Below are 26,679 nucleotides of genomic sequence, written 5' to 3'. Positions count from 1 at the left end.
CATAAATCCAGTGTAAGCCACAGGCCTGGCATTTTAATTAATTTTAATAATAAATATTTGGACAATGTCCACAACTTCATTAGATTTAAGCTGTGAGGAGCAAGTGGCAATGTGTCACTTTTTCAGCTGACTTCATGGTATCCAGCCCTGGGATACAGAATGGCCTTAGGCAGAGCTGGACTCCTGAAAGAGTTCTCCTGAGGCCACCCAGGCATTCTGTGTTGGGAGGCAAAGAAGTCACCTTGCCAGTTGTTTGATTAGATAAAGAAGAGGGAACTTGTGTCTTCAGCACCGCTGACTCATGACATGGATTGTTATGACATGGATTAAGTTACACGCACAGGAATATCCCTTTTAAAAATTTATAATTTTCCCTCTCCTAAGTTTCCACCTTCTGTTTGGATAGAATTAGTTGCTTGTATGTGTTTTCAGTCACCTTGTGATGGTGCTAAATTAAAAATGAGGAACTGGAATTAATAGTTTGTGTCTCTCCTGCTCATGCCCACAGCACAGGAAATACCAGCAGCCTTCAGACCTGGCCAACTCTGGAAAAATCCCATTTTTATTTTTTCCATCTTTTGAATGCCTGTGCAAGACTTATAGCCTGTAGGTCATAATCAGCTAGCTGTTCATAAGCAGCTGATTCCTGGTAGTAGAATAGTTAAGGATTGTGCTTGCTCAGTTGTTTCATCAGTGGAGGTACAAATGGGATAACGGTGGTCAGCTGCTTACTGATTCTCATTCCTCTTTGAGGATTTAACATTTACAAGACTCCTGTCCCTCAGTCACATGTGACTGAAATTGAGCAATGTTGTACCAAGATAGTAGGGCGTGTGTCTTTTTAGCTTGGCACACCACGTTAAAAGCACACTGAAGTCTGGTCAACATTCACAGTCACATTCAGTAGTTATTGTGTCTCCCTGTGCCTGGAAAACCACTAAGATATGTCCCATAAAAAGAAACAGGCTGCTCAGCTCAGATAAAGATGTAAGAGGTAAGAAAATCTAACTTGAAAAAATGAACTCTGATGCTGAGGTAAGCAAAGGCTGCTCTGTTTGTGTCAGGGGCGCTCTGACAGGTACATTTTAGTGCCCTTATTTTTAAAGGAAATGGTGCTTGTATAACTCAAAATGAATTGTTAATTGCTTATTTGAAGTGGAATAGTTGCTCTATTAAAACAATAAAAATATTTTTCATATTAAAAGTCTAGTAGGAAATGGTACAAGAAATTGAAAAATTAGGGCAGGGAGCATTATTTAATCTTTCATTTTCAGTCAGTTTTCAAAACAGGAAACATTTTCCTTTGGAATTCTAGTAAAATAGAAGTCAGAGTAGGAAAAAGTCAAATACATCTCACAGCCAATGCCCTTTAGGAGAAAAAAGAAGAGTAATTTACAATGTAGCAGTTTCTGTAATTTCTCCTTGACTCACTCGAAGAGAGAGCAGTATTGTTCCAGTAGTAATGTGAATAACAGGTTTTACAAGTCATAACCCTCTCCAAATACTGTCAGTCAATAATATTGGCTTTTGATGATGGAATGATGCATTTCCCTTAGCAGCATGATAATAACCTTTCCCACATCTTTGCTGTAGAAATAAAGATTGAAAAAGAAATTCTATTCTGTGGTTCTGAAAACACAGGTGAAACAAAGCAGGGCCCTATAAACTGCCTCTCTTTGGGATAGTTGAGGATCTCTGAGCTAATGAGCTTTTATATTAGACTGTGAAATGAAACCCAGCCCCAGTTCTCAGCCATACCAAGAAAGAGAACTGTCCTTCCTTGGGTTTTAACAATTTGCCTTCATTTCTGCGTAAAGAAAGAATACAAATCCTGTCATCATACTCTTATTTTACATCCAACCTCACCAAAGCAGATGCCTAGAATTTTTAATCCCACAGGATATGTGGTGTATAAATATGGAGAACCTAAGCTTGTTCAAAACTGTTTTAAGATTTTGAATTTAATCTAATGGAAGTTGGAAAACAAATTCCCCTGAGAGTGCTTGCAGGTTGCATCTCAGCTCTCTTAACACTGAACTCAGCTACGGTTCTCTCAGTCTATTCCACATGCTGTAACATGTAGCACTGCCAGAAAGATGCAAATCATATGAGACTATACTCAGGAGTATTTGGAGGAATATCTTTTCCAGTCCAGCAAGAGATACTCCACCTGGGTCCATCGTATGCTGTTATTTTAATGGAATCATTGGGCTTCTTTTGTGTTAAGATTGTACCGTTAAAAGAGTGTAAGTGATACACAGCAAAAGGAATAGAAAACAACTGAGTAAGAAATAAGGGTAGCCAGCTCCAATGCTATTTAATCCTAAAAGCGATCATGAGGAAATGAAAAGATAAACATATCATTAACGCCATTCAGCAACGTTTGCTCCACAGCTGTTGTAAATTGTAAATTTTGTTTTACGTGAGGAAAGAGCAACTTTACACAACAGCCAGGAATACACACAATTTTGTATGCCTTCGAGTTTCTTTCTCCCTATGGAGTTGGTGACACACAGGTATTCAGAGCAGTCTTCCTTAGCTGTGCTCTTCAGAATCTTGGAAAATAGTCCTATTCAGCCACGTATGCAGACACTTTTGAAAAGCTTTTCTGAAAGAATTTTTGATAAAACATTTATAGGCATTTTGTTTAAGTGATTATGTCAAATTCCAGCTTTCAGTCCACTGCTGTTTTCTATGGTTAAAAGTGTTTAAAAAAGCAATATATTTTTTCACATTATGGGAAAATTTTATTTCTCCTCTCACAAAAGAACATCATATTTGTTGGTAGTTTTGAACTTAAACTCTTCTATAGGGAGGATCTTCCTTTGAACAACAGTTTATTCTTCTATCCTTGTATAATATTGCTTGAAGAATTAGGTCCTTATCTTGTGGGGAAAAAAGTTGTGTAACAATTGAAAAATTTCAGAATTATGAATTTGAAATAAAACAGAGCAGAATGGTGTTTATCTTGCAACTTCAACTCAAGTGTTATTCTGTGTTATAATAGCAAAACTGTAGCTGGCTCAAAGGTGAGTGACTTTTAATTCTGACTACTTATATCTATGCTCATTAACTGGAATTAAAAATAATCCTGCCTTTCATTTAGAAGATAAGTGGAGGAGGGGGTATTTCTAAACGGTCAACTTACCAAGCAATGTCTTATCCATTTTTTAGAACCTGTTCCTTTCTCTTACTCATTATACTGTGCTTTATTACAATAGTATTTTATTATTTTTAAATTGTTCTAAAATATAGTGACAACCTTTTAAGAAGAGATATATGACAACCATTTAGTACATAAGATATCTAATATTACCTAATTATGTATTGTCTATTATAATGAGCATCAGTCTCACTGGTTATTAGCCACAACCAAGTTGTAAATAATAACCATAAATTTATTATAGGAACGTTTAATCGTGTTTCAGTTCTATGATTAAACTCAGCCACGCTTTACTAATTGGCATTAAACAAAAGAAAAAAATTCTTCCATTCTTTCCTTTCTGCTTTGAGGGAGTTGAGAATTTGCTTCAGCATTTATTATCTTATTGTGTTCTGACTTATGTAATTAATACTCTTCATGCAAATTCCCTTAGTAAGAAAATGGAAGTGCCAGCACAAACAGCAAAAGCTCACAGTCCTCAGCAGTGTTACTGCTGCTGTAGGTCTATATAGATTTATACTAAAATATGTTTGTACTAAGTTCTGCTGTTCATCCTGCAGCTCTACTGGCTCTGTAAACACAGATCTTTGCAGTCACTAATGGGCCCAACTCCCTCAGCTCATGACATTTGTGCATAGAACTTAGCAAGAGATAAATTTTCCATCTGGTCAATAATCAGATTAATAATTTTGCTGCAGTTGCTTGGAATAATCAATATGGCAGTCACAATAATGATAGCTGATCAGCCCAGGAGACTTATCTTTGAGAGTGTGACTTGATATATCCAGGTGAAGAATGAGGTCTTCTCCTAACTTAGTCAGCAACGATGACAAAAAAATGGGCCTATACTTCAAAAAGCTTCTTATGCTGACACAGCAGCATATTTACCCTCTCTACCTTAAATGCACTATTTTCAATGTTTTAAATATTTGCTGTCACTTCTTCGAATAAGATCATTTTAATGTATTGTTTCTTTTTGGTTTTGAAACATATTCTGAAATAATCACATAGACATTATGACCCATGGGCTGATACAGGTTAGGGTTCAGTGATCCTCTTTCATGGGCTGGAGGCCTCGTTAGCTCTCATCCGTCTCCTACCCTCCACCTGAATTTCTGCTTCCTCTGAGAAGCATGTAAGTTTTGAAGCCCCTGTGGTTTTGGTGGGGGTTTTTATTGTTTGTTTGTTTGTTATGGAGATGTTTTTGGCCTTTTTACTAAAGTGAGTAGAGTTATACAAGTATGACTCATGCAACCCCACCTCTATTAATCTGCTGGCCCAATCTCCGTCTTATTTTAAACCAGTCTGTCACCATTCTTCAGTGGTTTAATCAATTCCTCCCACTTTTTAATTTTACTTTCCATGTCAGTATTTGCTTTCTTTATGACTCCTTATGTCTTACTGGTGTAGGACAGACTTACAAAAGTCACATCATAACAGCAGCTTTCTGCCTTTGATGAAAGCCTTCAATTTTGTAAGTTCTCAAAAAGATTTATACATCTGATTTGTTTTGCAGTCTTTTATCATCCTAGTCTATACCTGCTACAGCACTGAATTTATTCTGAAGGTAGGAGTGCAAAGTAGGTATTATGGGTCCTGTTGCAAGAAGCATCTGTGTATCTGTTCACTCTTTTCCTTTTCCTTAGTAACTCTATGCACACTTTTCCTTAGGAACAGGGCTCTGCCAGCAAACCTGAGTTGAACCACAGCACCTGTTTCATGATTAGTATTTGCATTGGCTCATCCAGAAGGGTGTGGATGTGGCTATGAAATTATCTTCCTCAGCTTTGACTGATATGAAATGGAGTGAAAAAGGACATTATTATCAAAATAGAACTTAAGGAAAGAAAAAAATTACCAAAAACTCCAAACCAACAAACTTTCCCAGTTTTCCCCTGACCTAGTAATTTCTTTCAGGTGTAAGTTTATCCTGGCCATTAAACTGAGTGGAAAACAAGCTGTCTTTCTCCCAACACATTTTTTGTGTCTGCCATTGATTTTGGCTTCCTTCTCTTGTCGAAAATACACTACATTTATGGGCTGATTTGAACAGGTCTTCATGTATTTTGTGTATGTCCATTGAAAAAGCTTTCCTGTACACCCTGGGACCAGAATTATCTACCTCTTCCTTCAGGTTTAGAAAGTAGGAAATATTGAAGGCAGCAGAGCTACTGTATAATCCAAAAATATTGCTATACAATTTTAGGAATACTGTATGTGAGTTAATCATTCAGATAACGTTACTGCTTAGATACTTTGGGTTGTTATACCTCCCTACGTAGAAGTATTTGATTTCGCACTCTTAGGGGACATTGGGTGACTAAGGAGAAACAAATACACTAAATAAGCAGTTTTTCAAAGCAGAGTAAAGACCAGGATACTGTAATTAAGTGTTAAAAAACAGACTGTAGGAAAGAGTGGACTTAAAACACCTCAATAGATATACTTTTCTGAATGACTGATGTATAGTTAAGGAAGATTTTATCACCCAGGCAAAAGTAGTCTTGAGTGCCTGCAGGTAATCTATACCTGCCAGACTTCATGTATGGAGAAGACAGACAAATATGTACACATTCTGAACATAAGATGGTATTTCCTGAGATTACCATTTCTTTCAGGGCTTGCAGCTCAAAGTGTAGTCTGAAAATAAAATAATTCAAGAGAGGTAATAGCTGAAGACCTTGACACATGAAATGTGGAATCATTCAAGATAACTTGTTTGAACTCATTAATACAGTTGTCCTGGTACAGGGACGTTTTACAAGATTTAGATTCCCTCCCTACCCCTCCCCCCCCCCTTTATTTAAAAGAAAAGATTACTTTTTATTGTGGGGAGTGTAGGTACAACATCTGTAATTTCCCAGTGTCACTGATATCATTACTAAAAAAATAAGGAATGAAGCTGAGAGCTATGCCTATATTGTCTGATTTCTTTTTGCCTCAATGCCTTGGTCATAGTTTACTTCCTCTCCCAAATTTTGTCAACATGAATTCTCTTTTAGCATGTTTTCCCTAATTTGTTGAAACAGGTCATAGTATGACAGTTCAATATTTCAAAATTGTAATCCATGAGTTTAGGCAAAATTGATGTTTTTAATGCTGTAAATTCAGTTAGGTTACTCAGTGGGGCACATACAGGAAAATGATTAATGTATATCTTATTAAAGTCTCCAAAAGCAACCAGAAACACAGATGATGCTTCAACAAAGGCATGCAGAAGGATCATCGTTACTTTTTTCAGTTAACAGGGTTTCCGGCCCTACTTAAAATTTGTTATAATCAGTACTACAAGGCTAAATATTGAGTTCATTCAGGTTCCTTCCCCCAGGCAGACACATGCTCACGATGTGTTCTGATGCATACCTACAGAGTAAGTTTTTCCTGCTGAGTACTCTATATCTAATATTTAAAAGTCATAAAACTTGTAACGCTATGGGTTGCTGACAAGGGTGTATCACTAAGACTGTGAAAAAAGATTTTCTTGAAACTCCATGGGAGGATTTTGATATACCCAGTAAAAGCACTTTAAGTTCTTTGTCTCAATACAGACACAACTGGGGACTTGAAAATGGGTTTCCTTCATCTCAGATGTGTATTCTCTCTGTAGCAGGTGGTTTCTCCCTTTCTGGCCAATGACTGCCTTTTTTATCCAGAAAGCCTCTGAAAGACATTTGCATGGAAACTTAAGGTGTTTTTGACAGGAAATTTTGACTTCATCAAATGGAAATCATCTGATCCTTGACTCTTCTAATAAAACATGCATGAATGATTTCCTTGTGTTGAAATAAGTTATGTTAATGACCCAGCCACATTTGCAAACATAATCCCTGTAGGAAAATAGGAAAACTGTAGGAAATACAGGGTTGATGTTTTGAAATTCTTATGAAATTGAATGCATCAAAAGTAAAACACTAAAAATAACTGATTTGTTTTGATAACATTCACTTGGAGTTTAAAGAGACAGATTTTTTGGTGAGCAATTTAGACCGCCATTAAGGAGTGGATATATACTGTTAATTGTAATCACCTGAAATTAAAGGCGGGGTCTAATTAATGAAACAGAAACACCTTGTGCCACTTAGGAAACTCAGCTATATCCCATCTTTCCTCTTGTGAACTTTCTAGTAGAGCAGATGAGGTAGTGAGAAGTGATGAATGCTTTGGTTTGATTTTGGTTGTTTTCCTGGTTTCTTTTCCATTTGAGTTTGATGCTTGGACATGCTGTGTTTCTTGGTAAGTTTTAAACTCTTTTGCAACCCACTTGTTTATACTGAGCTGTTTAATTTTACGGAGCAATGTTACTTGTCTGGGAAGCTTTGATTGCATCATCTAGCTGGTGACTTAGAGTGTTTGGTTGGGACTTCTGAAGTGCTGTTCCTCTTTCCACCAACCTTTGCATGGTTGTATAACATTAAAGCTAGTTCTGTGTGAAAAGAAATATTTTTCCCCTGCATTTAAGGATTATAAGATGGTAGTATTTGGGTAAATTTTTTGTTTCTGAATGGTGTAATGTACTCTTATTTTAAGCCCTGACATGTGCATTCCATTTACTCTCTGCTCTTCTCCTTGCTCCTGGTACAGTTCAGTACTTTGATGGTTGGTAGTGAAATGTATTCGTTTGTTTAAGGTGACCTTTTAATGCCTTATAATTTATTTAGGAACCGTAAAGTTTTCTTTTTCTTTTTTATGCAATTTTTTGAAAACAGGACAAATAAAAAGGTATTTTTGTTTATTGAAGTGTTCTTATATGTAGCTGTATGATCTGGCTCTTGATAGTAGTCCTGAAAAGTTATGTCTCATTACATGTGTGGGATAGGGAATCTATTTATTCAGATTTCTTCGTTTATTAGAGATTAATAAGAATTCTGAAAGGGGATGGAGACAATGGAAAGTGTCAGTTTTAATTCTTTTTAAAATGTTGAAAACCTAGTCTCGAGGCTGTGGGTATATTTGATTGTTGTCATGGGGAACATGTATAGGAAAATGCCATTTGTACTTAAGTATCTTACAGATAACTTTAAAAATTTAAAAAAAAAAAACCTTGAAATATTTAGAAAATATAAATATATAACCATTTTTTAATAAATGGATAAGGATATATAGTACTTGCAAATTTCTGTTTAAAAAAAGGGAGGGACTAAAGCAAAAAAGAGAGCTACCTTCATGGTTGAAGGAATTGATAATGGGAGGGACAAAAAGGCCTAAAAACAGAGTTAATGACTTGATTTTGTCCTAGTGAATAAAGAACTAAATACTCAGCAGATCACCTGACAGAAAATCAGAGAGATTACATGAACTAAGAAAGAGACTTTTTTTTTTTTTTTTTTTGGATTTGATATCTTTGAGCAAGGATGAATGCTATAGATGAGAAGGAATAGCAAATTTTTAATTTTCCTTTGTGATAAAATGATACTTTCAATTCATAGGATATGGCTTTGTAGTAAACTTCAAGAATTTTTTTTATCTTGTGACCAGAGAACAGTGAAAATTTGTGTCCAAATAACTGTAGTTTTTCATGGGATTAAGATTAGCAAGGGGTTGTGGCTCAAGGTATACAAACAATGAATGGATATGTATCTTTAAGTACAAAACTGGGCATCTGAAAAGAGATAGGAGAAATCCTTTTTAATTAATTCTGAGTAGTTCAGGTCCTAGACAGAAGATGATGAAGTTCATTGCAGTCAGCAGTGTGATTTCTCTTTGTTAGAAATTGGGAATGGCAGGGACCTCCTCTCTGACCCAGCCAGTTCTTTACTCTTGTAGTATTTATTCTCAGCAGTATTGTATAGTCCCACTCGTCATTTGATTAAAGTCAGCTTTGAACAGGCTTTCAGTCTGTCCCTAAAGGTTCTGTTCCTCTGGTGCCTGATCTTCTCTGTTGCTTGAAATCAACATTACCATTTTCTGTATTCTTTTTTTTTTTTTTTTTTATGTTGTCAGTAACCAAGAAAGAAATAATCCAGCATGACTGATTGTTGTTTATTTGGGGTTTTTTTTTCTTCGCAGCGAAGTTTCAGATTTAAGTGAAAGGGGGAAGCACATAATGTTCCACAAGCCTGTACAGAGCAAAACTTGTTTCTGGTGCTTCTAAGAAGATGCCTAAATTGCCAGTTTATTTCAATAAGTCAGTAAAAAGAGGTAAAGCTCAGAAAACAGAAAAAAAAGTTCAACTACAGCTGAATCAAGGGAAAAATCAGGAAAAAAGAATAAATAGTTCTTACAAGCAACATGACACAAATATTATTGTTGAAATTTTTCTGTTTACTTTTCACTAAAATATCTAACACTTCACCTCTTTGGCAGACTGTTATGTCTGGATCAAATTAAAAATGTTTAGGAAATGGAGACTAACCGGAAATCTGCAGTATGTAATTATGTATTGTGATAAAAAAGATGCAATAAAACCAAGAAAAAAATAGTAAGAAAATAAGGGAGAGTGAATGTTTTAAATTAAGTTTTAAATAAATGTTTTAAATAAAGCTATTTGGCATGCCCGTGTTAAAGAACAGGAGTTTCACACACACAAATTATCAACATTATCAAATTATCAACAAATTATCTCCTGCGAGAGATAATGTTTAAATATATTAAATATTACTTTCATTCTGGTATTGCAGCTGTTAAGTAGGATGAAGTTGGGATACTGCTTGAGAGGGGAACTTGGACTGTAATGTTACCTTACTATTTCTGAGTGATTGTTTGGATTGCTCTACGTCAGTTTTCTTTCGTCAAATTTTCAATCTCTTTGCCTATAGGTCTGTCTGTATTGACAGGCTTAATAGGGCAGAACTCTTTGCAAGCAGTTCTGGATGTGCATTTGCTGCTCCCTGAGCAGCACTGAGGGAAAGGATTTTGTCAAATTGACCACTTGAATGGGAGTTGTTATATCAATACAGGATTGAATTTGGAGAAGAAATGGTTTTCCTGCCCTGTGGAAATGTCAAACATTTCTCTGTGCTCTTGTGCCTGGTAGGAAAGAAGCAGATCATATGCCATGTCGTTTGGTCACCCCAAGTTATAAGTGGCAAAGCCTTTGGCTGTGATAGAAGGGTATTTGTCATGATTAGAAATGACCAAAATGGTACTTGTGGCTTCTTGGTATCTTCATTATTTTGCTTTATGCTCTGTTGTGTTCTTGAGGGTGATCCTTCAATTGCAAGTTGGTGTATCTGATGTTTATTGCCGTGTTTATAAACATTTTGAGTGAATAATATATATAGACTTTTAAGTTATTAATCCTTTAAGCCCTGTGCTTTGGTTTCCTCTTTTGAACATCTTTATCCGCTTCCTTTTACAACCATGGAATGGTTGATTTTAGTATTCTTCATTTCTGTAATTATCCTTAGTGTTGCATGAGGATGAATGCAAATTTTTTAGCAAAATGATAATTCCTTATCATGACAAGAAAAAAACCTCACAGAATTATCTGTCCTTAAATTAAACCAACATTCTATTGAGCTTAATCTGTTTTATAAAGAAGTGTGCACCTTTTTGACAGAAAGAGGTCCTTAGAGGAAATGAAATTAATTGGGAAAAAATTAACAATGTTATGAAGCTGTCTTTTTTTTTTTATGTATCAGTACTACAATCCTATAAATGCTACTCACACATCAACTAGATATCTTCAGCATGCAAATTTGATGTGACTGATCATCATACATATTAATTAATTCTGAGGTGCAGAGGCTCTTGTAAATACTAATGCTCATAACACTCATACAGGGTGAAGAGGAATTATCTTCCTTTCACGGGAAAAAAACTGAGGTATTTGTATTGGTGATACTGCGTGTTGTCCTGGTCTCAGACTGGGGAACTGCTTGTGCTTTCCCTGGTTTCAATTTCCAGATATTAGTAATTCCTCACTGACCTATGTCTTACTCAAAGGGCTAATATTCCCAGTCAGAACAAGAATTCTGCAACTCCTTTACTACCCAAGCTGGGAAGCCAAGCCCAGTTTGAAAACAGATCTCTTCATTCACAGTCACATGTAGGAAAAGATTGTTTCTCTTTAAATAAAAAAGTGGCATCTGAGGTCTATTTGTTATATTTAAAGATAACTTCCGTTTCATGAGGGCATTAAACAGAGAAGTAATTCATACTGTGTGATACTTCAGTTCTCTGTATAATGCTGAAATTGGTTTTGATTATAAATAAGAGTGGAAAGACAAGTTGAAAAATGGCATGTTTAACCTTACATCATATTATTGAATGGGAAATGTAGTGTGTTAAATATTCCATTGTAAAGTTCTTTATTTTCTATTTAAAGAAGATGAAGAGTAAGTGTCGATTGTTATTCAATCCCTCTAATTTTTTAGGGGTTTTTTTTTGTGATTTATGTAAATAATAACTGGTCACCTGTACATAAGAATGTCTTGCACACCTCCATGAATTTTTCAAAGCAACAGTGCAGGCAAGCTTTCTGGTGCAGTTAGCTTGAAAGAGCGTTCCCAGAAGGGTCCAAAAAGGCAAAACTAACTGAATCTAAGCAAGTGATTGCCTCACCTGGAAACAGTTTAAATTATAGTGACTTATGCACCATCAAATATTCTTCTGTGATACATCTAAGAGGTTGCGATTTGACTGTCTAATTGCAGCAGCCTCATCCTTTCAGGCTGTATTGGCAGTGCGGAAAAATAAATGTTGTGAACTGGAGTGCAGCTGATTTTGTCAGGTTCTTTTGTGCCTCTGACTGTGGGTGATTTGTCAGGAGAAAGGTAAGACAGACATGAGTGCAAACGAGGTGGCATTTAATGCCAGTTAAAGCATAATGGCAGAGAAACAAGTAGTCAAGAAACAAGGATTTGACTTCAGTCAAAGAAAAGATCAGAAGCAAACAAAGCACCAGTTCCGTGTGTGCAGTGATTCTGTAGGCTCTTTCAGGCCAGAGGTTTGGGACTTGTTATTTTGCACGGGAAGACTCAAAGGAAGCCTGAGCCCTGTAGTTCCAGTCTTTCTGGGCAATCAGTAGTGCAGTAATGTCCAATTTAAGATGGGTGAATGGTTGGACATATAAATGGATAATGTCAGATGGACCATGCCACTTCTCTCCTCTGTAATGAAGGAGTGATGCCTCCCCAGGTCCATTCCGAAGCCTAGGATGTTTGCTGTGTGTACATACAGGACTGACCTGTAGTTCAGTCCAGATACGTTTAACCTGACTTTTTTTTTTTTTTCCAGCTGAGATGTAGTTTTCATAAAATCAGTTTGGGCTTAAGAATGGTTAAATGGTTGGATTAAGGAAATACTATTTCTTTAGATGAATCAAGTAACATCTTACTTTCTTGGTATGTGGCTGTTATGGGAGTGAAAAAAAGCCACCTGACTGTCACACTGTGATTAATGGAGCATTAGATTGCTGAGCAAAATTGAGCATTTGGCAGTGTAACCAAAATGTTTACGACCAAGATGTTTAGTGGAATTGGCCAGTTGTTAGGTTAAATCAACAGAAGCCATCTTTCTTTGCCCTGCATGAGTTCAGTTTATCAGGTATCTCTTTCCATCTGTTTGCATTTCTTTGTGTCTTAAATAACAGCATGTTCATAATTTTGTCTTCTTGACTCAGTTTTTTCTCTGTGATATCAACTCCTACAGAATGAGATTTTGCACAAAATATCACATGACTAACACCAGAAAAATATCTCCTCTATAAATATTTTACCTAAAAAAGGGTTCAAATTCAGTCTGTGATGTGACAGCTGATGTTAGTCCTGTTTTTAAATGCAGATACTGGTACGTTACATGATGAGAAACACTGCTAATATGAATGAGTATTCGTCCTGTGCCACTTCAAAAAAATGCCTTGAAAAACATGAACATCTTGGGAATTTTCCTGTGTTATACCAGCTTCTTGTAGATTGACTGATACTCCTTCCCAGTCCTTTGGGCAATGGAATTTTTAAAAGTAAGGATTTGGAGGCTTTTGAGAATTTTTGCAGTGAGCTGATTGTATTTCCTAGTGTGATTCTTTTGGCTGCAGCATAGGCTTGTCCCCAGTGGTGGTCATAGAAGTCTCCCGCGGAGTAGGTTGATTGCCACTTGTTACACTATCATTCAGCAAAGAAGTAGTTACTCAATGCTCTTCAAAAATCGTGATAACCATTTCTGATGTTAAATCTATTTGGCGTGAAAATTAGTATTTGTGGGTATCGTGGTATAAACAAATGCAATTCAAACAATTTACAGAAATTGCTAACATTTAAGCTTCAACTTTAGCTGTAAATTTATTTAAAAGTACTGTGTAAGGGTCTAATTGGTTAAGTGACTACAAAAGAGATTTAAAAAGATCTGAACTTTTAATCCGTTACTCAGGAATGTGACAATGTCAGAGCCTTAACCACATTATTTACCTGGATAATATTGTTCGCATGACAGCTGTGATATTGCTATGAAGAGTCAACTGAGGTTGCACAGTGACACTTTAAAATTTGATTTTAAAGTCCACATTCTTAACTTTTTCATTCTTCAAGAAGGATGCATAAATGCCTACTGAATCTGTGTAACACTGGATTCTTCGTAAATGAACAAGGAATTTCAGTTTTGTGAAACATCCATGCTACCTTTGCAAAAAGGTAGAATATGTCTACTTCCTTAATTTTATTTTAACTTTGTGTGAAAAACGCTGAGAACACATAAATAGATGTGAGGATCATGCACGGATCAATACCACCATTATAATTTGAACGGAGAAGACTTGGTAATCCAGAATAGAATTTGATAATCCACAATGACCGTTTTTAACAAACAACAACAACAAAAAAAAGATGCTTAGAGAAGAGATGGAAAATACATCTGTATAGTAGATGACTTAGATAATGAATTGTATGCTTGTCAATCTTTATTACATGTGTGAAATTTTTAAGAGTAGTTAAAAAAAACACCTCATTGCAACCATGTAGTACAGATTGGCTGCCACGCTCTGTTGTGCAGACATAAAGTTGTTGGATGGCTTTCTCGGGGTCATAAACCACTCAGGAGGTGTGAACCTCCCTAGTTCTTTTCTACAACAAGATGATTATTATTTTTCCATTAAAAAAAAAAAAAAAAAGATGGTTTGAGAATTGTCTAACTTGAAGTAACAAAATAAATGAAAGGGAAAAGTACAGCATGGAGTTGTGACTTTATTAAAGAGCTTGTCAGTGACAGATCCAGATCTCATTATCTTTGACTGTACTACTCGGTACTTCCCTGGCTTAATCTCTTTTCAAACTTGATATAATCCTAGGCTTCCAGAAGAAGTAGTCACATTCCCATCCTCGCTTCCCTTCTGTCATCATGAGTGTTTGCATGTGAGATCTCTGTTCTGGTTTTGCTCCACTTCCTTGCATACAGGTGGGAAATGAGTTAGACTTGAGCAAAGAGCAAGACCTTGGCACAGTATCTGTTCATTCTAATAAATTATTAATTGAACTATAAACCCAAAACAAGTTACTTGCACTAAGTGACAGTAGGCTCTATTATTAGTTTAATTAAAAAAAACCCAAAAAATTCAAAACAAAAACCCCACCACAGCTGTTTCCCTTGTGTGAGAAGATAGAGCAAAATTTTATGAACAAAACAGCTTTTGGTACATCTGTAGGTGACAGTGATCCGGTCTGGTCAAGAATACATAAGCATCCAGTTTCAACTAGAATATGCTGCCACTGAAAGGATAACCAATGAAGATCAAGGGTGCCTGGAATGAGGGCATAATATATCAGGTGATGGGACTTTGTGGAACTCCTCTATGTGCCACACTTACCCAAGAAGTGTTGGGGGTAGCCGGAGTAACACAGACAGAATTCTGTGTTGCACCATGGTGTGATGATTTTGTTTGGTTTAGAGTCAGTTTTCTTCACAGTGGCTGGTGTGGGGCTGTGTTTTGGATTCATGCTGAACTCAGGATTGATAATATAGAGATGTTTTTGTTATTGCTCAGCAAGGACTTAAACAGAGCCAAGGTCTTTGCTCTTTTCTTACTGCCACACTGTCAAGGGGGGTAGGGGTGCTTGAGAAGGTGGGAGAAGACACAGACAAGTCAGGTGAACCAAACTGACCAAAGGGATATTCCAGACCTTATGACATCATGCTCAGTAAATAAAGTGGGGGAAGAAGGAGCAAGGGAGGGATGTTTGGAGGGACGGTGTTTGTCTTCCCAAGTCACTGCTGTGGTAGTGGAGTGTTATGCGAGAGGCTCAAGCCAGACCAGCAAAGCAGGAATGTTATCTACCATGGCAGGGGGGCAGCTGAGAGGTGACTGTGGTTCTGTTCAGTTCTCCCCACAAAACACGGAAGTTTTCTGTACTTGAAAAATTATATGCTCTTTTTTTAATCCTAGCAGAGTATTTTGGGTTGGGTGAGTTGAAGATCATTTGGACTTAATGTGTTTTTTAGAAAGTTTAATATAAAGTTTATTTTACTACAGAGTTTACTGTCAGGCTCCCTGGGGAACTGATTTCACCCTGATATCTACCCACCCACAGATATAGATATACATTTCTTACAGACGTACTTACTGTAAACATACTGTCAATTTATAGCTGCTTTAAAAAAAAAAAATTACACCTGCTCTTGCTCAGAGCTGCATCTGTGTAGCTCTTGACAGCAGCCTACTCATCCTCTCTTCCTCCTTTGTTTCATGAGTAGAAAGGGCATTAAGAGAAAATAGGAGGAAAAGTAAATCAAATGCCAATCAAAGGTTCTTACCAAGAGCCTGAGAAGAAGAAAGGATTGCATCTACCTGTTATTTTCGAAAAGGAGAGCTGGATTTATCTTTCTGGTTGTAGAAAAAGCAGAAGATTGCAGGGGTGAGAATTTCCATTTGTGATTTACAAAAATGTGTTTAAATTACAACTGGTGCAAGCCTTGTGCTACTGTGGTAGTTTATTTGTAGAGCAAGATGGCCTTGGGTTTAAGGTACAAAAGTGAAAATAGGAGTATATGGAACTTCTGTCCCACAAACAGCATATCTTCCTGGGGGAAATAACGTAGGTGATTTAAATTCTATCTGAAGAACTGCCAGAGTACATTTATTCTTTTTTACTGGCATAGTGAGACTAATTTTATTTATCCATTTAAGTACTCAGAAGGCAGGCATGGTATGTGTGCAAAATATTAGTACTTGCAAATGTTTTAGATGCCAAAATATTTAAGAATAAGGATGTGAACATGATGCTGCAGGCTGCATACTAAAAACTATGGGAGTGATAATTGGTAATAAGAATATTAATTCGCATCAAATAGTCCACACTGGCATCTTACTGTTTGACTGTTATGAATGTTATGATTTAATTACTGCTTTTTGGCAGGTCTGAGAATGTTTCATTGAACTGGTAAGATTAGATCTGTTATTCATGAAAGGAATGGGCAATGTCTTGACTAATACAACTATGTCTTAATTAGTTTTTCCTATTATGAACATAACAGAGCGTTAGAAGGGTTGACACCTTATATTACAGGAAACATGTTAAAGTCACCTTGCTCTAGTGGTTTTTAATCTCATGCATATGAGATTATAAAACTGCAAACTTGACAATTTCAATGAAAATTAGGTTCCCCTCTAAGTTACATTATCCCTAATAAATAAGTTTGGATCAAAAGAGCTGCTGTAAATAACATAACGTGAATACATTTTGCAAAAGGCTGCTAATCTTAAAAGTTTGTTTATTAAGTTGTTAGTAGTCATCTATTACATTATATACATACATTCTGAAAGTTTAGAATAAGGGTCTTTATCGCTGAATTCTAAGCAACATTTCATTACCAATTATTCTCTCTTTTAAAGTCTCGTTCCCTTCCCTCATATCACAAGAGGAGCCAAACACTTCTTTCATGTTTAACAGATAATGAAATTGAAATTCAAGTAATAATGAAAATATCATTAAACAAAGAACTGTTTTCATCTCTCCCTTTCCTTGTCACCAAGGTGGATAAGAGGCTGGGAACAGACAGGGAGTAAAGATGTCATGTAATGGTAACAATGACATACAGTTTCATCTTTCCAATTACTTCTTAAAAAACAAACAAAAACAAAACAAACACCCCACACAAACAACAAACAACTCACACCCGTAAAACTTGGTCTTATTTGTTTCAGTAGAAAATAAGCTCAGAGATGAAGTTTCACCCAGAAGGGAAAGGAAGATACAAGTTCTCTATGAAAAACAAGTTCAACTTCCCTAGACTGTCTTCAGAGGCAGTGAAGACAGATTCACATACAAATTTTGTTACAAATACTAATTTCTTGCTCCTAAATACACCCATCAAATTTTTGTAGCTATTAGAGCATGACAGCAACATTTCAGGTAGTCAAAATTAAATTTTAGTGCAGCAATTAACATGATGGGGAAAAAAAGACCTCACGTGTGCCATAATAGAAAGATTACAGGTTTGATGTGATCATGCACCTCATAAGATATGAATGGTTTTTTAGAACAGCAGATAAATAATAAATAACAGGAAAGCCACATGACAAGGAGTAGTAGAAGATACCTAAATTAGGGATAGCCACCAAATGGCTGATGAGCCATACCCTGCCCAGGTCCTTCCAAACAGGAAGAGAAGTCAAGGGCTTGATGTTTCTCTAGCTCGTTGGCCAATCTGTATGGAAGTGACGTGGCACAGCAGTTCCATAATGCTGGTTTGACTGACACGTGGTGGACTCATGGGAGCAAGGTTGGTTTTCTGACGCAAAGGTTATACTGAAAAACAGCTGGCTTTCTGCTGCAAGATTCCCATCTATCTAAACTCTTGTATAGGGACTGGAAGAGGCTGGTCAGAGCTGGGGGCCCCTGCAAACAGCAAAGACTAGACTCGGAGGAGGGAGATAGTAGAGACAGCTGGATGGGTTGGAGGACAGTGTCCCTCATAATGGTGATGTGGAAGCAGTCTTACTCTGGTCATTTCTGTTGAAAAGGTCTTGGCTACACAGAAGGATCATTCCAGCTGGGGTCTGTGCTAGCATGAGGATATACTCATGGGCAGAGAATTGAGCAAGGTTCCTGTGACCTCAGATGCAGGTTCTCTGATTGATGGGTCTTGTAGCTGTAGTTTCTCCATTATTTGGAGTATGCCACCTGGTGACTATTTTAGGAAATGGTAAGTTGTTCAAAATCCACATGAATAAAGAGATTGGATGCAGAACAGAAAGTGGCTGACCCTGTTCACAGCAATTAAGGTTAAAGGAAAGAGATTACTTGAAGTGAGGGTTTCAGCTAGCTGCAAAACCAGCTGCTATGCTTTTCCTTGTTAAGTCAACTGCATACCCACAGCTGTCTTTTTCACTTCTGTGTGGTGATGCAAAGGGATGAGAAATTCTGTCTTTCCATTATAGTCACATCAGCCATCATCTATTAAATCTTTACACCATAGAGTGATGCCAAGTACTGTCAGTTTTGTCCATTCTCACTCAAATTAATTGAAATACTTTTTCCATACTAAGAAGGTAAAGATCTTTCTTAAGCTATTCAGAAAACTAGATGAATTCAGTGTCCCTTTCCAGGAGCTTTTACAAAAAGCTTTTGCAGAAAACAGTTGTTTTCTCTTGCTCTTGGGAAAGCATGGTATTTGATTTGTGAAACTTTGCCTGTGCAAGAAAGGATTTACCAGCAACGTCTCAGAGAAAAAATAGTTCTGCCTGATCAAATGAAAGTCACTAATTTTTTTCTAACCTGAAAAAGTACTTTTCCGCGATTGAGTTTTCCATGGGGGAGGAAGGAGTAGAGAAACAGAAGATTAATTGGATCTTTAGAGTCAAGTGTGCAGTTCAGTGCTAAGATAAATCAGCATAATATAGCTGTGGCTGAAGCTTCAAGGTTGTCAGAAGCAAAAGAAATTGTTGGTTTTCTTACTATTTAGTCCCTACCCTCCCTCCATTTCTAGGTGTCTCTTAAATTGAAAAAAGCCTCAATATAAAAGATTTAATTTCAGGAAGGACATTATTTCTTAAATGTAGCATATCCAGAGAAGTGGTTATGTTGTTACTCAAAAGTGTCTATTTTAGCTGAAGTTTTCAGAAGCGCCTGGTGGTGTAGCCTCCTTATTTTTTGCTACTTAGTATAAGACATGAAAAAGAAAGGTATTTTGTACTCAAATACCCAGTAGTTTCCTCAAGTCAAATCTCTTAAGAATTGTTGTTACCTAAAAGTAAAGATTCCTTAAAAGGCACTGGTAAACATCTTCTGTACCAAAAAGAAATGCTACTCTTGAGAGCAGGTAATGCCTGCTCTGGTATGTAACAAAGCTTCATACAGAAGGTTAATGTTTGCAAATTACAAGTAGAGCAACCAGCTGAGGTCTTTAAACTACCAAGAGTTTGTTATGTTTCAGGTAGCTTATGACTTTTTCTGTGGGGGCTGGTCTGCAAAAACATTGTCAAAGGCTTCCAAAATATTTCTAATACTTATTAAAAAAATCCACTACTGACTTTTTTCAATATGCAAAAGTGCTTAATATCAGTTAAAAGCATTCACTGTGTGATGTCATTTGATGATAATTAAAATAGAGGAAGGCTTTCTGTACCTGTGTTAGGTATTTAAATAAATGAAGTCTTTCTTACAGCAAGTAGCTGCATCATTGACACAGCATGTGGAGAAATAAGGTCGTCTGAAAAAAGAATTTGCAAATTGTACAGTTTGTAAAATGCACACCCAAACATACAATCAAAGCAATATATAAGGTACCTACTTATTTTAATACATTAAATATATTTCTTAAGAAGTAATGTCATAAATCTCTTCTGTTTGGAAAATTTGTTCGAGTCCATAGTCACTGTTACACATATAATTTTCCTGTTTCGTAAAGCTACCACAATCTGTAAATTGGTCTCAACTTTTTATTTAAGAAAGCTAAGGTGCTGCTAGAAATGCCCATATAACCTGGATGCCCCAGTCAATATATTGATTTTACAGTAGTTCTCACAAATGTATCTTTCAGTCTTCATGAGAAGTTATTTCTGCACTTCTTATGTCTTACTTAAAACATAAGATTACTGCAGGATTACTTTGCCATACTGCATCTCTTGAATAAATAAATGTTTTGAAAAATAAAACTTTAACTGCAACAACTTCCTTTTATGGTGTTAAAATTAGGTCTAATATAAATATGTATCTGTCTTTATACATGTGTTTGGGTTTATTAGTGCCCACCTCTGGCATTTTCAGTGCTGGAGAAATAAAGTCCAAGAGTTATGGAGAGTGTGCTCTTGACAAAGAAAGCAGCCATACTGAAAAGCAGTGTTTTCTTAAGGAATGGTTCCAACTTTTGGAACTCAATACATAAAAGCAGAATTCACCAGCACTCAACAATTCAACTAGAAAAATCTTTTGCAGATTCATAATATAACAATATTCTGCTTGTGAGTGATTTGTAATAGTAATTATTTCCTTTAAAAATTCCCCGGGATTTATCTAACATCCCTTTATTGTATGACCATGTCACATTCAGAATAAAATGCAATAATCTGCTACCTTTACTGCTAGTATCTTTATGTAGGAGTGCTGTTGTACAAACAGCTTAAAAATACGAGAACGAAAGTGGTGTCATGCCCTCAGATATGTAGGGAAATCATTTCAACAAACTTGATGTTCAGGATGAATAGCCATCACACGGCAACGAGACAGTTTGGATATTGTGCCCCTGCCAAGTGAGTGTACAGTAATGAATGTCTGCTGAAAGAAAGCATGGACCTGTGATCCCAAGAGGAATATTTGATGAATCTCAAGACCATCCCATTTGTACTTGAAAGATAAATCTCTTTAACCTTTCTGATAGGGATACAGCTGCAACCTAGAATTTCAGAAAAGATACATGTTGTCTTTTTGTTTTGTAAAAAGTTACACAGTTAAGAGACCTTTGGGATATGGCATTATTTGATATTCTTTGAGTAATGTATAATATGTATTCTGCACCTTGAGAACATAGTTGTACAGACGAAAGTCTGTTAAATCATCATTAATTTCTAAATATTTTCCAAACCAAATGTAATGTTCAGGAAGTGCTGCGATTAACAGTCTAAATGAGCATAATTTCTTTTCATTAGTTTTCTGATTAGAATCAGGTAACTTTGACTAAAGAAATATTCTGATTTTTACTAAAACTTTTCAAAATGCTATCCTGAGAGATGAATTCCTGTTGTATTTGTTGTATAGCATACTGGCATTTTCCTGGTTTGATCCTGTGTTTATTATAGCTTTATTAGCTAAGGCAGTATAGTATTACTGGTTTTTGAGAAGTTGAAATTACATATTGAAAATACATATTTTAAAATGTTTTATGGAACAGGTGAATTACAAAGTATTTTTTATGCGTACGTTTAGAAGCACTTTAGTTGTAGCTCAAAAAATGAAAGATCCAGGTTTTACTCCTCGTCATAACCTTGTACATTTTAGAAACTAGTTGACATATTTTATGTCTGATTGTAGCAGGATGTAATCTGGACCACCCCTCACTATGAAATGGTACTGCACTTTATCAGATTTGCATAGTATTCTTTCTCACAAGTTTACAAGAAGACATTCCACCATCAATATGAATTAATCCATAAATCCTCCTCTCCTTCTGGCAAGGGATACCTTCCTGAGACAGTGCGCTTTATGAGGTAAAAGCCCCACCTTAACTGTTATAGATACATACTGAAACAATCAAACTTCCTTGTTCTTTCTTTCTGGACCCAAATTCCGTATCTTTGGAAATCTCTTATCCATTTAAGTACAATAAAAATCATCATATTTTTAGTGTGTGGGGAAACAAGCATTTTTATCATCCTCCACTGTGGGCTTTGAGCTCTGGAAACCCTAAATACCGAGGCATGTAGTCACTCCTTGGATTAATGTCTTCTCCCACCCCACCACTCCCCGTTCTTAGTTGCTGTACATTTTTCATGGCTGTGCACCCTTCGATTGCCCTCCCTGTAGGGTGTGCTCTGGACTGCAGTATTCCCTTTGCTGGCTCTCTTGTCCCTGCAACAAGCTCTTGCTGAGCTTTGTAGTCATGATTCTCAGCTCTGATAAATGTAGTTTGGGTTCAGCAGGCTAAGTGGGACCTCTTCTAGCCCATAAATGCTGTGAGATTAATTTCACCATCCTTGCCAGCAGCCTTGATGAAACCCCACAAACAACACAAGAAGAAACATTTTGCATTTGGTTACAACTGGAAGTGTTTTGTCCTCTGTGTGTAAATTAACCAATTTTGCCAAGTGCTCTTCTTGTCCTCTTACACTTTCCCTTCAGCAAATTACAGACTTAAGTTATTGATTTATTCAGTTAGAAGACCTCTTTAATCAACACATTTTTACAGTTAAAAATGCAATCTGAAATTATTATTTTTTTTTTTGTACTGTGCTTTTAAAAATGTCTGAAGTGTTGTTGAATAATCAGAAGCCTGAAGATCGAAAGCCTTGAAGTTTAACTGCTTGAATTATTTTGTTTGATGGGAGAGAATAAACAATGACTTCTACCTTCTAATATGATGAGAGCCAAGTACACTGGTGAGAATAATACTGTCCTGGCTTTGAGCAGTGGAAAACTTGAGAAGGGAATAAAATGAGGTGTAGTTTCTTTCTTGGTTCTTAGGCTGTGCATCTTAGTACTATCTTCTGATAAGTTAGGTGGCTCTTTGTCCATTCTGTGTTTAAAAATAAGCCAGATACCTTCTTATAATAGCTTTTCCTACATTAAAGGAGTGGGAGGGAGTAATCAATATTTTAATTTATTTTCTATCACAGAGTTTATTATAATGACATAAAGCATAGAGAGAATGTTTCTGTCAGTGCAAAAATAATACTATCTGGTATTTAATTTTGATTATTACATGAAGCTTAGAGTAAATTTTTATGATTTTCTGTCAGTTATGTCTAGTGATATACATATTCCTCCATTAAATCACATTCATTATAATTACCATTCTGTTGATACTGAAGTAGATACTATATAAAGTTATAAAACATTTATGAAATCTTACCTAGTGAAGCTTGTATGAGTTGGTGATCCATCCTTTCTATCTTAGGAGAATGAGTGCCTGGCTATTTTAAGACATAGGTTGAATTGAATAGGCATAGATCAAGTGCTCTGCCAGATATGTGTGGGCTTTTACCTGAATCCAGAGACTGAAAATTATACCAAAATAGTATATAGTGATCATAGCATTGCCTGGGGTACAGGAAAAAAAAAATCTAAAACCAAAACTTGAAAAATATTAGGCATATTTACCATTCCATCAAACCCCAGACTTTACACCCAGCATCCAGAGCTACAGCCTCCTCACCTCCTCATGCCACATCAATTGCTCTGGCCTTTGATTTTCTATCTGTAGTGTTCAGCGTCACTGATGTGAAATGATCCTTAGCTCATGTTCCTGTCTAGATGCACTGTCTACTTAAGGTCCAGTCAATCTTTGGGGTTTTTCCTAACTCTTCAAAATCTTGTCTCTTATGGTCTGTAAGATCAAAATCCTCTCTCTATCCTTTGCTGTCGTTTCATTGATTTGAGTCTCTTTTTCTGCTGGAACAGCAATTTTTGCAATGGGGCTGCCTCTAAAAATTATTGAATACTTAGAATTTTTCAGCTGTGGGCATTTCTTCATGCAACCCTGACTTCCTCCTTAAGCCATTATTTCTTCTGTATGACTTCTGCAGGATTGCATGCCTTTCCAAGGCAAGAATGAAAGATGAATACTGCACCAAGTCTTTCAGCAAATTACTTTCTTACACTTCAAAAGTTCAGACACAGGATAAAACATTGATTTTAGGTTCTTGTACAAGAAAATTAGATTCTGTTTATACATAATATGACACTATTTACATTATTGAATCTATTCTGTTGTTGATTATTGTAAATTGTAGCAGAAGAAAACATTTTAGATTTTCTGTGACATTTATTCTGTTTATCTTTCATTTTAATCATATTTTTTATCAAAAGCTGTAAACTTTTCTTTCAGTGGTTTTTCTGACTTCTTCTAGCTTAACTTTTCTTTCACGATTTTTCTTATTTATTCTTCCGTATAATCTTCTATTTTACTTAACCAATTCTTTTATTACGTTACTCATTTACCCTTCTCTCACAGCTCCTCCTCTCCTCACAGGACTGGAGGTTTGTGTCACCACATACACAAGCCTGGGCACTTAATTAGGCTTCTTGGTGAGTTGGGTCTGCTGAGCAGGGGAAAAAGCATCACTTGCAAAATAAGATAATTCCTTTCTCATCCCAGTTTCAACCAGCAGGTTTTATCAGGCTCTGGGAGGCCCTGGATAAGAAACTGTCTGAACTGGGACTGAGCTTTATGTGTAGGTAGCCTTTAGCTACTGCTCGTGGAGCTGATTAAAGATTTAGGGCTTAGAAGCATCTATGCTGGTGTGCAGCAGTGACCTCCTGCACTCCTCCATGAGGGAGCAGCACAGCACCCCTGAGGGATACCCAAGATCAAATAAGCACACGTGTTGTCCAGATCAATATAATACTGATCGCTGCATCCAGTTGCATTACAAGTAGAAGAGCATAAATACAGTTAGGATAAGTAGCAGTCAGTATATGAAATGAATGAATAAGAGTAAATTAAAAGGGCGGTCATCACTTACTGCATCACCTGCGACCAATAAGGAACTGCATAGATGCTTCCCCCCCCGCCTTTCTTTTCAGGAATTGTGAGATTTCAATTACAGCCACAGGACAGGATTGTGTACTTTCATATTGGTATTCAAATGCATCAATTTCTCCTGTTTCTATTTCTGTAACAGGTTGCACTCTCTAGAAATTAGCTGGTATAGATATAACACAACTGAACAGGAAAATTTATATATCTCATATATATAGAATTTAGAATTAAGAAAGGTAATTCAGCCAGCCAACATCTTGTGCAGCAAATGATCAGCAAATGGATCTTTTGCTAATAGATTAGAATTTTACTTGCTTCTGGTGACTAGTTTAATGCTTTCTGATCTCGTTCGTACTTAAGACTCATATACTACTTTGCTTTTAATGGACTGGATTATAAGGGCTAATAGCATTCCTAAAGCATTTTAAAGTAGCTTTATGTCAGTGCAGAAGGATTGTCATCGTTTTGAGGTTTAGTTGAAAGCTGACTATAGTGCTAAAGAGTAAATAATCATTTGACTTACAGAGTAAAATAATTATAAACTAGTTGGGCAATAAGATGCCTGGTAAAACCACACATTGTTCTTGTAGAGAGCAAAATAGGAGTTGCCCACATTGATCTTCATGGTACCGTAAGCTATTGTGTTTCTCCCAAAAGCTACTTCTTTCTATTGAATCAAAATAAAATTCCATGCTTCGGTTTTAATGAAGGAATTCTACTCTGGTGTTTTCAGTCTTTGATATCTCTGTAAAATTAGTCTGTTTTTTCTGGCCTTCTGAAGTCTGAACTCATCTCTCTGCAGGACATAAAAAATTGCTGTTCACTCCTTTAGGTGAACACAGGCTTACTAGTTTGCATAGTCCCATTAATCTTCATTATACACCTAGTAGTGTGTGCTTAACCTATTACTGGTTTAGAAAATACGTAGGACAAATAAACTGTCTTCGTACAACTGTGGGGATATATAGAGGATGATGATCTAATTCCATGAATATCATGGCGGCAGCAGCCTTTCGGTAAAGGGGCAGAGGGTGAATTTTGTGTAGAAGTAATTGTATTGTTAGTGTTAGTGTTCACCTGGCGTTCACCTGGACATGATCTGCTTCTGTGTACATAGAAGGAAGGATATACTGCAGCTTTAATGGTATTATGTCTGGATTCTGCATCTATATCTGTTAAATGTACAGGCTAAGTTGTTTAACCTTAAAAATTCTTAGTTTTTCACTGACAGCAGCAAAAAATGTTAAATTCATGACCTTTACTTGGTTCTGTTTTTTTAAGGTTATTAAAATAACAGTAAGTTTTCTAACATTTTGCAGCTTGGTGCAACATGTGAGCATATCCCATATTGGACATAACTGACTTCTTTGTTATAAATTACAGATATGGTGTTCATGTTTCCATAGCCTTGTGAATGAGTTCTTGTTTTATATATGGCAGACAGAAGAACAAAAGCAGTGTCTCTGTATACTATATACATAATAAAGGAGATATTCTTCTGGAGATACCTTTAATGTGGTGATAACTGCCTGAGAGAATGAATCATTGAATCAACAATGAAAGTAAATTCTAATATTTGCTTCAGAGATTTAACCCATGAGATAGTGCTTAATATCATCTTTAAAGATCAGGACCTCATTGGGACAATTGTTTAATCATATATAGATATGGAAGTCATCTCTCTCCCTAGTTTAGAGCCTTAATTAAACTACTCATCCACAGTGTGGAAGGTGCTGAAGGGCAGTCTTCAGGACTCTGTGTCACTTTCTAAGTCATTCTGTAACTGTTGTCATAGGATTTTTGCACATCTGAATTCTGGGGTGGGGGCGAGGGGAGTCAGATGAAACCATGCATATTACCACAGCAAATTTCACACTTGAATGATTTTAGCTAAAACTTCTGCTCTTTTACTGCAAATTCAGCCATTTTATATTTCCAGGGCTAATGTTTGACTT

General features: G+C 36.3%; 1 protein-coding gene across 1 annotated transcript in view; it reads left to right on the top strand.

Moving 5' to 3' along the window:
* Positions 1 to 26,679, top strand: part of CCSER1 (coiled-coil serine rich protein 1) — a 337,000-nt gene that overhangs the window by 243,770 nt on the left and 66,551 nt on the right. The gene's annotated exons all lie outside the window — the stretch shown is intronic.

The sequence above is a fragment of the Empidonax traillii genome, unplaced genomic scaffold, assembly GCF_003031625.1.
Source record: "Empidonax traillii isolate 1590-97213 ecotype Southwest subspecies unplaced genomic scaffold, ASM303162v1 scaffold552:size469881, whole genome shotgun sequence".
In the NCBI taxonomy this organism is placed as follows: domain Eukaryota; kingdom Metazoa; phylum Chordata; class Aves; order Passeriformes; family Tyrannidae; genus Empidonax; species Empidonax traillii.
The sequence above is the reverse complement of the archived record's forward strand: the minus strand, read 5'-3'. Positions and strand labels throughout refer to the sequence as shown.